The sequence below is a fragment of the Lactuca sativa genome, chromosome 6 (genome assembly GCF_002870075.4).
Source record: "Lactuca sativa cultivar Salinas chromosome 6, Lsat_Salinas_v11, whole genome shotgun sequence".
Taxonomy (NCBI): Eukaryota; Viridiplantae; Streptophyta; class Magnoliopsida; order Asterales; family Asteraceae; genus Lactuca; species Lactuca sativa.
The window spans coordinates 61,949,648-61,960,153 of NC_056628.2; positions in this window are offsets into that span (position 1 = coordinate 61,949,648).

Consider the following 10,506-nt stretch of genomic DNA (forward strand, 5'->3'; position numbering starts at 1 on the left):
GACCCACAATTCTTTTTGAATTGTTAGCTACCGCAGACCTTTTTTGGTCTCCATTGCGGTTCTAAATAAGAATTACATATGATAGATGGTTTTGGTACCGAAGTCTAGGTACCGCAACCATATATCATACGTAGTTCTCATGGGTCTTTATGGTTTGTTATTTTCTAACCTTTGCATAAGTGCTTCTCTCAGTTTCTCACTGCAGTCTTTACTTTGTTCATTCGTGATGACGTTTCCAACCGCAATGAAGTTTCTCATCCGCAATGACGTTTCCAACCATAGTCATCAAATGTTTTATCAACCCTTGTCCCTTTGTGTGCTATTTAATGATCCCTCATTAAATAAAATAAAACATTCCCCATTAGAAACTGTCACCTTCCCTTTCTGAATAAACCCTTTTGTTAGACCTATTTTGGGATGATGACAAAAAGAACGTTTTTCCAATTCACTCAACCTTAATTTGTCCTTTCCTCTCCCCAACCCGTCCCATTCGTTACAACTTCCTCTTCCATCACCCCCACGACCACCTGACGTATTGACATGCGTCTGACCTTACATTAAATGCAAACCCCTTTTTGGAAATCTCCCAAAATCTTTTTAAATGCGTTATATTTTTCTGTGTGGCTGAGATTTAATCTAGAAATCAGAAATTCCCTCCAAAACCCCAATCGACGTTTCACCCTCTTCTACCTTTTACCTAGGGTTAAAATTTTTTCACCCCTATTTAAACCCATCTTCTTCCCCAATAATCTTTACGCTTTCTAATTATCGATTGATTTCTCTCAACCTTCAAAATCTCCATAGCTCTCAAGGACTCTGTTTCTCTTCTCTCAAATCACTTCCAAATCATTCGCAATGGTGAAATCCGGTGCATCTAAGAAGCAATCCAAGGCTACAGGTTTAGAAAACCCAATAGGTTCCGATTCTCCCTCAATTGCATCCAGCAATTTCAGAGCAATCTTTGAAGATCATCCCTCTTACAATTCCCCCACCAAGCTAATGATCAAGTTTCTCAAGAACCACATTCTGTTTGGTCCATTCGATGCGTTTATAGACGTAGTTCCAACCTCTACACTCTTCAAATGAGCGTTTTCTGCATATCGACCATTGGAGAACCCCCAAGAAGTGCATCTCAATCTTATCAACGATTCCTTGGTCATCTTGACCAAAGAAATAATTGTCTCCGCCATTAACCTTCTGGTTCACCCCTCCATCAAGTTCTTCTCACCATCGATGACTGACGTCACCACCGCACTATACCAGATGGGGTATCAGAAACCAATCTGGGGGATTGGTGAATTCAAAAAGAACCAACTGCCTGCGGTTTGGCAATTTGTGTGCCACTACGTCATCCACAGTCTATCCGGCAGAACCGGAGGCATCGACAACATGGGTTTAAAGCTACTAGAACTGGTCTGGAGCATTTTCACAGGCACAATGTCAACTATGGGAAAATCCTTTAGGACGATTTTCTCCAATACATTCCCAAGGAGCACCCGAAGGAAAACCCTACAGGGCTCACTTTTGCACGCTTTTGGTCTCTCTGCATCTCAGATTTGCATGCGGATGCCGACATTGATATGGGCAGTGACATCAATTTCTTTGTCACCAAGGAGCTAAAAAGGTACAATCCTTCTTCTGACCAAGCTTTATTTGGCCCTATCCACAGGCTCCCCACACATATTCTTACTCTCCTTAGTCTTGAGACTGCTAATGTATCAGACCACATTGAGGCTACGGAGGGTATTGCCCAATACCCTTCTACCCCGCCTCTTCCATCCACAGCCATTAACCCTGAGGGTACCGCAGTCCCCTCTGCCACCACTTCATCCAATATTTCTCAAAGAAGAAAGAAGTTGGCTTCCAAGAGGAAGAACAACACACCCAAGAAGGGTGCTTCTAAACCATCCGCACCCACCAAGAAACGCAAGTCAAAACCTTCCCCAACCATATCTATCAGTGACGAGGATAGACAACCGATTTCTATCCTCAAGAAAAGGAAAACAACCAAAGTCACTAGCTATATGCGTGATAGGACAGATGCTGAAGCCTCTCAAAAGGCTCCAGTAGTCCTTGGGGTTCCCGCAAACCCATTCGACACCACCATCATTTTTGATTCAGACTCAGAAACTGAGTCTGATTCCCATTTACATGGAGACTCCCCCCCAGCGAATTCCCAAGAGGATGACACTGGTTCTTGCCCTAAAGTCTCCAAGGATTCCCGACTGCATACTTTTTCCCCAGAGGAGGTGCGCTCCATCCTTCTTTCAGTTACCCAAACACTACAAACACCATCCCAACCGCAGGGCACTTCTTTCGCCCATGCCAGAACTGGCCCGAGGCCAGACTTGACCACGGGTCAAGGAGACCGAGGAAGCCCAGGAAATCCTACTCTGCTTACATCTTTATTAGGTGTTTTAGGCATGGTGAGCACTAATGTGCAAGGAGCCATGGACCCGAAGGACACTTCAGTGTGTGTTACAGGTTTTGAAGATGTTGCTTCAAATGACTCATAGTTGCAGTACAATCCAGTCACTGAGTTAGACAAGAAGAAATATGAAGCTTTCAAGAGGGCCTTCTAAGCCCGCAAGGAGCAACAAGTCAAGCAGCAGCGACAAAAGGAACAAGAAATTCAATCCATCGCTCGGTATTGGGCAAATGCCATCAGCAATGCCAATACCGTAGCTACTATGCAAAAGGTTCAAAATCTGATGGATCAGCTGGCAGAAAATATGTTGAAAGCTCAAGCTTCGGCCGCAGCAGCGGGTACTTCCCAGGTTCCACCTACTCCAACTCCAGTTCCATCTCCCAATCTAACAGAAAACCCATCTCAAGAAAAAGGGACCGCAATTGAACTCAGCTCAGCCCCTACCTGCGGTCTTGACGATGAAGATGTCCAAGAAATTAACAAGCCAAATCCTTTAGACGACGATCTGATGATGTTTGAAGAAGAAGAGGAGTCCAGTGGCTCACAGCATTCGACTTCCAAGCCGAAAACAAAGAAGAAAAAGAAGAAGAATGTTGTCACCCGAAAGGAGTTCCTAAGCCTTCAAGCCAAAGTGGATCAAATATTGGCTACGGTTAAACCCCCTCAAACTGAAGACATTCCAGGACCACAGTCAGTGATTGAAAGAATTGAAAGGCTGGAGACAAGGGAGCATATGGCTGCTGAGCGCATCTCTCTCAAAGTAGAGATGGGGATCTGGTCCATTGACAACTCACGCAAGGCTGACCACAAGGACTTCATGGCTGTAGCGGAATGCCTCATTTCTGAGGTGACAGCAATTAAAAAGGATCTTCAAGCAGCCATTGCGGATCAAGCTGCACAATCTCAGAAAGTGATCGATGAGACTCATACTGCTTATGAGTCCACTATCTCTGTTCTTCAAGCTACAATTAATAGACTGAAGAAATCCCTTACTTCCAACTTCCATGGCCCTGAGATCCTCCAGCTTACAAAAGACATACACAAGCTGCTATTCCACCCAACCATCCCAAATAATTCCCAATTGTCAGAAACACTCAAAGCTCAATTCCAAGAAGTTTGTGCCAAGGTGGATGGACTAAAGAAATGGCTTGAGGAAGCACCGGGGTTGCGTTCCTCAAGAGGGGGAAGTGAAGAAGAAGAAGTCCACCACTCTAATTCCTCTTTCCATCAGAGTCCCCTCATCACCACTAAAAAAATTCCAACACCTCGGCCTTCACCGCAACCACCTCAACATATTTCAACTCCCCCCACTTCACCTCCTAAAGACACACCCAAAAAGCCTGAGACTCCTCCTCACTTCAAAATTTTGGAGGAGAACATATCATCCGAAAGATCCATAGACTCCCATACTACAGCTTAAAGAAAACAAGATTGGAAAGCAGCCAAGTTAGCCAAACTCATCTGGAGAGAGTGAGGATTCGACACCATGATTGATCAGTGACTAATTAACTCATGGGTCAATCCGCACCGCAAGCTGCTAGATGAAGACTATACACCGCATCTGACATATGCTGAACCCCCTGATGATGGGTACTAGGACATTCCAATTTCACCAAATGCCAAATACTTTGCAGTGTTTGAGCCACTTGACAGCAGCCTTCCTGCCCACAAAAGACTGTCGATGGAGTTTAAGAGATTAAACCGTTTTTATGCCAAACATTCCTCCTCCATTGACAAAATATGGTCTAACGACAGACCATCCGCAATCAAGAACTACAAAATGCGGAAGTTCCTGAACGCTGATTTTGTCCAGTATACTCTCACCAGAAGGGAGCATGACTACATCCGCACCCAGGCAGACTTCCCATGCATGAATCCAAAAGAAAATTTTCTTATTGCTAGGGTGTTCCAGAACAAGGCAGAAAAGCACCCCAAGGTGCAAATAGCGCTTGAAAAAAACCAACTCTTTCGTAAGGGACACAGTCTGTGACATTGCGAAGATTGACACGGACATCTACCCCACCATCCTCAATAGATTTGACCTTCCACCACTTGAACCTGTGTTAATGCTTATCGAAGGCTACGAAGAATGATCACTAGGCGCAACCAACTTCCCGGAACTTGGCATCATATTCAAACAGAAGACAGACAACGTCAAATACTTCATTCCGATGAATGCCATGCACCGTCTGCCAAAGAAACAACTTGACATTTGCCAGAGCGCAGTGGAAAAATCGAAGCGTACTACTGTAGAAGTCAAGTTTGAGATTACAAGGAGAATTACATGGCTGGAGAATGTTAGGAAATTTTGGTGGATTTTGATCAAGTTCCTCAAACTTGATAGCTGAACTAGAGTTAAAGAGGTCACTTAGGGGGAAATTGTTGAATCATAAAAGCGACCCTCTTGAACTCAACTACCGCAACCTTCTCTCTGCTACCACAACGGTTCAGTACCTACAGCCAATCCAGCACTCGGAGTCAATTCTGCAACTGCAACCGCAACCATTCTTTTGCTACTGTAGTCTACTAGATTACTTTTACATGTCTTTTATGTAATTCACTCTATTATCTAGTATGCCTTGCACGACTGCTTATAGACTCTTAGTCTAGTTCAGAGTCTCTATAAATAGAGACTCATTCTCTTATATCGAATACACTTCTTACCACTTACTGATAACTTATGAACTTATTCTGAATATATTTCTCTAAGTTATCTTCTTCATTTCTCTATCTTTCTACTCTTTTACTCTCAACTGTTACTTAAAGATATCTGAATATAACCTCTCTCTGGAGCAAGTCTGTAAGACTTAATCACTAAGTTTGATCTTCCTTATTAACTTGGAGTGACTGCATTCCTTGTTACGAATCGGCTTAAGTGTATTCTTTGGCGTGACTGCATTCCTTGAGATTAACTCTATTCCGCAATATACTTGTTCTAACTTTTGTTCAAGTGTGTCTCCAAAGTTTTTCTCTCAACAGTCGGCATCTTCGGTGTCGACAAATTCCCAACGGTTTTGGATAAATGGACAGAGTACTCAAGGATTTCCACATCACTAATAGTGTGCCTTCGGAATTTGATTCTCTAATTCCAAAACTCATGTTCAGAGAACTTTGCGAAAAGTATCTCCGAAGGTAATGTTTCCACGGGTTCCTTCTTATTACGAGGGTAGATAAGTATGTCGTTTCATAGACAATGACGAACTGATCCCAGTAAGAAAGATGGAATCTATTTATTAAACTCATGAATGCTTCGGGTGTATTGGTCCTATCCGAGGGGTATCACTACAGACTCGAAGTGTCCGCATCGAGTTCGGAAGGTAGTCTTTGAGTCATTCTTCCCTAGCACTCGAAACTGCTGATATTCGGATCTCGGTCCATTTCTGAAAGGTAACTCGATCCTTGCGTTTGCTCAACCGATTCATCTATGTGAGGCAGAGGCAATGATTTCTAACGGAAATCTTGATGGAGTCCTCGATAACCGAGGTACATACAATGCAATCCGTCGACCTCTGGAAGAATAAGACCGGATCTCTCCAGGGTGAGAAACCTAGTCTTCTAATTCTATTTATTTGCAGTTCGCTAAGTTGTCCGTACTGTTCTTGTATCTCCGTAGTTGTTTAGACTGTAGGGAGATCTTTTTACGGGAGTCATACCGGGTACTAAGTTTGTTCGCATGACGATGCGATTACTCGTAGTCTTGGGCAGTTCTCCATCCTGAAGTTCATATTATAATTCATACATGGTTTGACGATCACCATCTCGTGTATACGAGTCATATATAATTAAGATTGAAAAGATAGTCGAATATATGATTTTTCTTTACGTTCACATCCCGATGGGAAAGGAAATTAAAGTGGAATCATCACTTCTAAACTTGTAGCACCTTGATTATATATTACCCTTATGTATACATTCTTCAGTGATAGATCAACCGTTTGAATCTTTGGATTGAACTTGACGTACTGCACGAGTAATACTGCGGGGATTTCTTCGGAAAGGAAAAGAACTATGAGGTACTCCAAGCATGAGTACTTCGGTGTTCTGATATGACGACTTCGCTAGAAAGGCGATTTCGAAGAAAGAGATGTACATATGAAACTGGTTTCGTGCGGATCAAAGTGAATCTAGTTGTATGATAATGTCAGAATCATAAGGAAAATTTAAGACGTTAGATTTGAATATGAGGCGTTATAGACAAAACACAACCGTGCAACCATCAAAAGAGTTACAATACTTTAGACTTACTACAAGACTATTGCTGCGAATAAGGTATACTACCAAAGACAAATATACGCGGCACGAGCATCCCTATACCGACAGGATCCCACAAAAGATAAGACTCTAGTTGCACTAGTTTTAAACATGTTTTAAAAACATACAAAATACTGATGATTGGGAGGGAACCTATACTATAGTAGGTTCCTTAACTGCCTCATTCCATTCTGAGCTAAAACTCCTCCGTATTCGCCGTTGTCCTCCTCTGTTGGACAGTCCCTCTTGAAGTGTCCAATGACGCCACATAGATGGCATATCTGAGAGGTTTGGACATTGGTGGTTGAATTAATGTGTTGGATCTGGGTCCTGCAGCAGCTGGTAGTATGTCCATTCCTGTTGCACTTAAAGAGTGTAACGCACGGCAACTACCTAGATGATGAAAGCTACACTCATAGCATTTCGGTAGGTTTCCGGCATATTGCCTAGCTGCTGTAGGGACAATTGGGACACCAGCAGGAATGGTAGTAAGAGGTACAGATGTTGTAGCTGTGAAGATCGTTACCGGTGGTTGTTTCTTGTTCGCTCCTCGAAGCAATTTGTCCTTCCTTTTAGCCCAAAACTTCCGTTTGTTACTCTTGGTCTTGTAACTAGGAGCATTGTGATAGTTTTTTGCTCGTTGAAGTACTTGATTGTGACCTAGATTGGAACTGTTGTCAACAATCCTGCTAACATTCGCGTTGTTAGCGCTAAGGTGGTTCAGAATAGCTGACACGACAGCCGAGACTGCAGCTTGAAAGGTAGCTGCATCAATCTGAAGAGTTGGTGTTTGGTTGATGGGTTGATCGTTTTTCTTTGGCGACATGATTCTATTTCGCGGAAAGAAAAATGAATTTGTAAGCCAGCATGGTTGAACCTAGACGTAGTTCGACTGTTTATGTAAAGAATAAGAGTATGTTCTCGAATGTTTGACCTACATCCCTATGATGCAGTCCTAGCACGGATTGGAAGTATGTTTGTGAAGGTTTGACCTACATCCCCATGATGCAGTCCTAGTACTCAGTGGAAGTGAGTTCGTAGAATGGTCTCAAGACGCTTGTCGTTCAATCCAAGGTATCGTTGTTTGGTGAATAACATGATGCAACCACTGAAAGAGACATGGAAATGTCTCCGGAGTTAAATTACTATAGTCCAATGACTTGACTAAATCATGTTTCAGATAGACTCCAATGAAAGTATGATAAGATTTCTTGAATAAAGAATGAATCAGAAGTTAGCCGACTGTCAATATCTTTGGTATTAATGACTTAAAAGTTCGGGAAAATGACCTTGTAACAGGTCGTACATCATATCCAGAGGTGATAGTCCTTGACAGAATAAAGGCCTAACTAAAGTACTTAAAGTACAAGGTAGTTTCATAGAAAATGCCATATCGGGCATTGATAGAAAAACGATTCCTTTTTAACAAGGAAAAAAATAAAGTAAATCATCTATTACTGGCGACGGTCATCCCTCTGGTGAACTCTCAGTTCAGCCAGTTGATGTTCCATATCAAGCAGGTATCTTTCGTATACCCTCTGACGTACTCGAAGCTCTATGACTTCGGCTTGGGTTTCAGCTAGTGCTTGTAGTAGGGTTTCATGGTCTCTCTCTGATCTCTCACGAGCATGTTCAAGGCTGTTGGTGCGAAGGATATGCATCCCTCCATTGGTGTCAACTTCAGTGATACGACGTAGAGTTGTCCTGCCCTAAATTTCATTTCAGGCAACTCTACGGATCAGGATTGGTAGAACTCTATCTGCTGTGCTCCCTTCATTTATGTTGTAGAAGCTTCAGTCTCGATTAAACGGCATAGGTTGATCTTGATCTTCGCTCCATGCTTCCAAACATTCGACCCATGGAGGTGTCGGGCCATGAAAAGCCAGACGAGGGTCGGGATTTGGAAAGGGAGCTGTCTGGGGCAGGTTCTCAACCTCGGGTTCGGAGTTAGCACCATCTGAAAGGTCTTCATCATGGTGATCATTCACAGGGGTAGGATGATCATTCTCTGGTTCTTCTCCAAACCATCCAGCGATGACTTCATTCGGAAGGTACTGGTTGCCATGGGGATGGAGTCCAGCCATGTTATCTACGCGAGAATTGGGGTAAGAAAATAATTATTAGACGAACTATCTAGATAATTATTTAGAAAATCTTCATTATTTACATCACTATTTGTGAAGTGCATACCAGTTATATGTAATTGAAACAGGATAGGCCTTCGGATAAGTGACCTTAACTCCAAATTCATAAAGAATAGGGGTAAAGCAAAATTTTCACAGATTCTAAGTCTATAATATCCTAGTTACATATAACTTTAGTGTATCCACTTAGCAACTATCAACTTAGTAATGAAGATCCCTTTTAGTTCTCAATTATAAAGTACCTATAGTAAAAACAAATACCCCTATAGTATTTTAAGTTTAATGTTATGTTATACTATTCTCATTGTGGTATTGTTGGTAGACTTTTAGACTTGTTGCAACCACACAACTACACTTAGCCACATGCTAGTCAACCCTCGGATAATATAGGTGATCAAGCTATATCTTCCCAGTTTTGATCATATGTCTCTAAGTCCACCTGTGTTTCCCAACAATCGTAATTCTTTTGTACTGTCCTAGTGACGCTGATTTTAGTATGAATGCAGCACGTATACTTAATTAAATATTTTATTATTTAAAGTATTATACTCTAAATCAGAGTATTTTAATCCTGCTTGTGTTTATAGTTTGTATATCTTTTATGGGTTGATACACTCAATTCACTATAAACAGTGCTCTGATACCAATTTGTCACACCCCAAAACCATGTACGACGGAAACGTTCTGGGGCGGAGGACGTCATGTACAGTATCACAATAATGAAAAGTAGTAAACAAGCGACAACATCATCCATTGCATTAATAATATAATTTTAATACAAGTGTGTTTTGTCAAATTATAATAGACACTAAAGTATAATCAAAATGAAAGATGAGTCTTGATCGAGCTCCATCTTTTCTAAACCTTGCATCGGTACCTGTCTATCGTTGACCGGAGGATACAAGTTATTTTGAACTGGAGTATCAGCTTTAAAGCTGGTGAGATCATAAGTATTAATGTGTCTTAATTTGTAAAACTTGTAATGAAAGACTTGAAATTGTATTGAAAGGAAGCTCGTATAAGTATGAAAATGTTTGTAGAACAACTGTAAATGTTTGAAAAACCCTAGAAATCCCTATGATTCATACTATTATAAAAGGGAGTCTTCTACCAAGACCTAACTACTCTAAATGTAGCCTTCTACCAAGACCTAACTGCTCTGAATGTAGCCTTCTACCAAGACCCGACTGTGTTACTATTATTATTATTATAAGAAATTGTATCCTTTGGTACTAGGATACTCAAATATAATTCACCTCATCGATTATGTAAATGAGCCACAAGATAAAGGTAATAATATAAATAGCCTAAGTATTACCCTTTGGTACTAGGGTAACTAACAATGTTAACATAAGACATTCGTAGATGTACATTTACCTTTGTTGCTAACAGCTGGGTGTAGGAATAGTTAATCCCTTAAAGTATACCTGTAAAGGTATCAACCGTAGGCATCCGTTGATGTTCATTATCCTCTGTAGCTAACAGTGGCTATAGGAATGGTTAGTCCCACAAAGTATCCTTTGGTACTAGGATATTAAATCCAATCTACCTCGTCGATTATGTGATTGTATCACAAGTTAAAGATAAGAATGAGGATTATATAACATAATCTATACATATAAAATGTAATGATACCTCATCATATATTATCTATGTAAACGTACTCATGTAAATGTAATCATG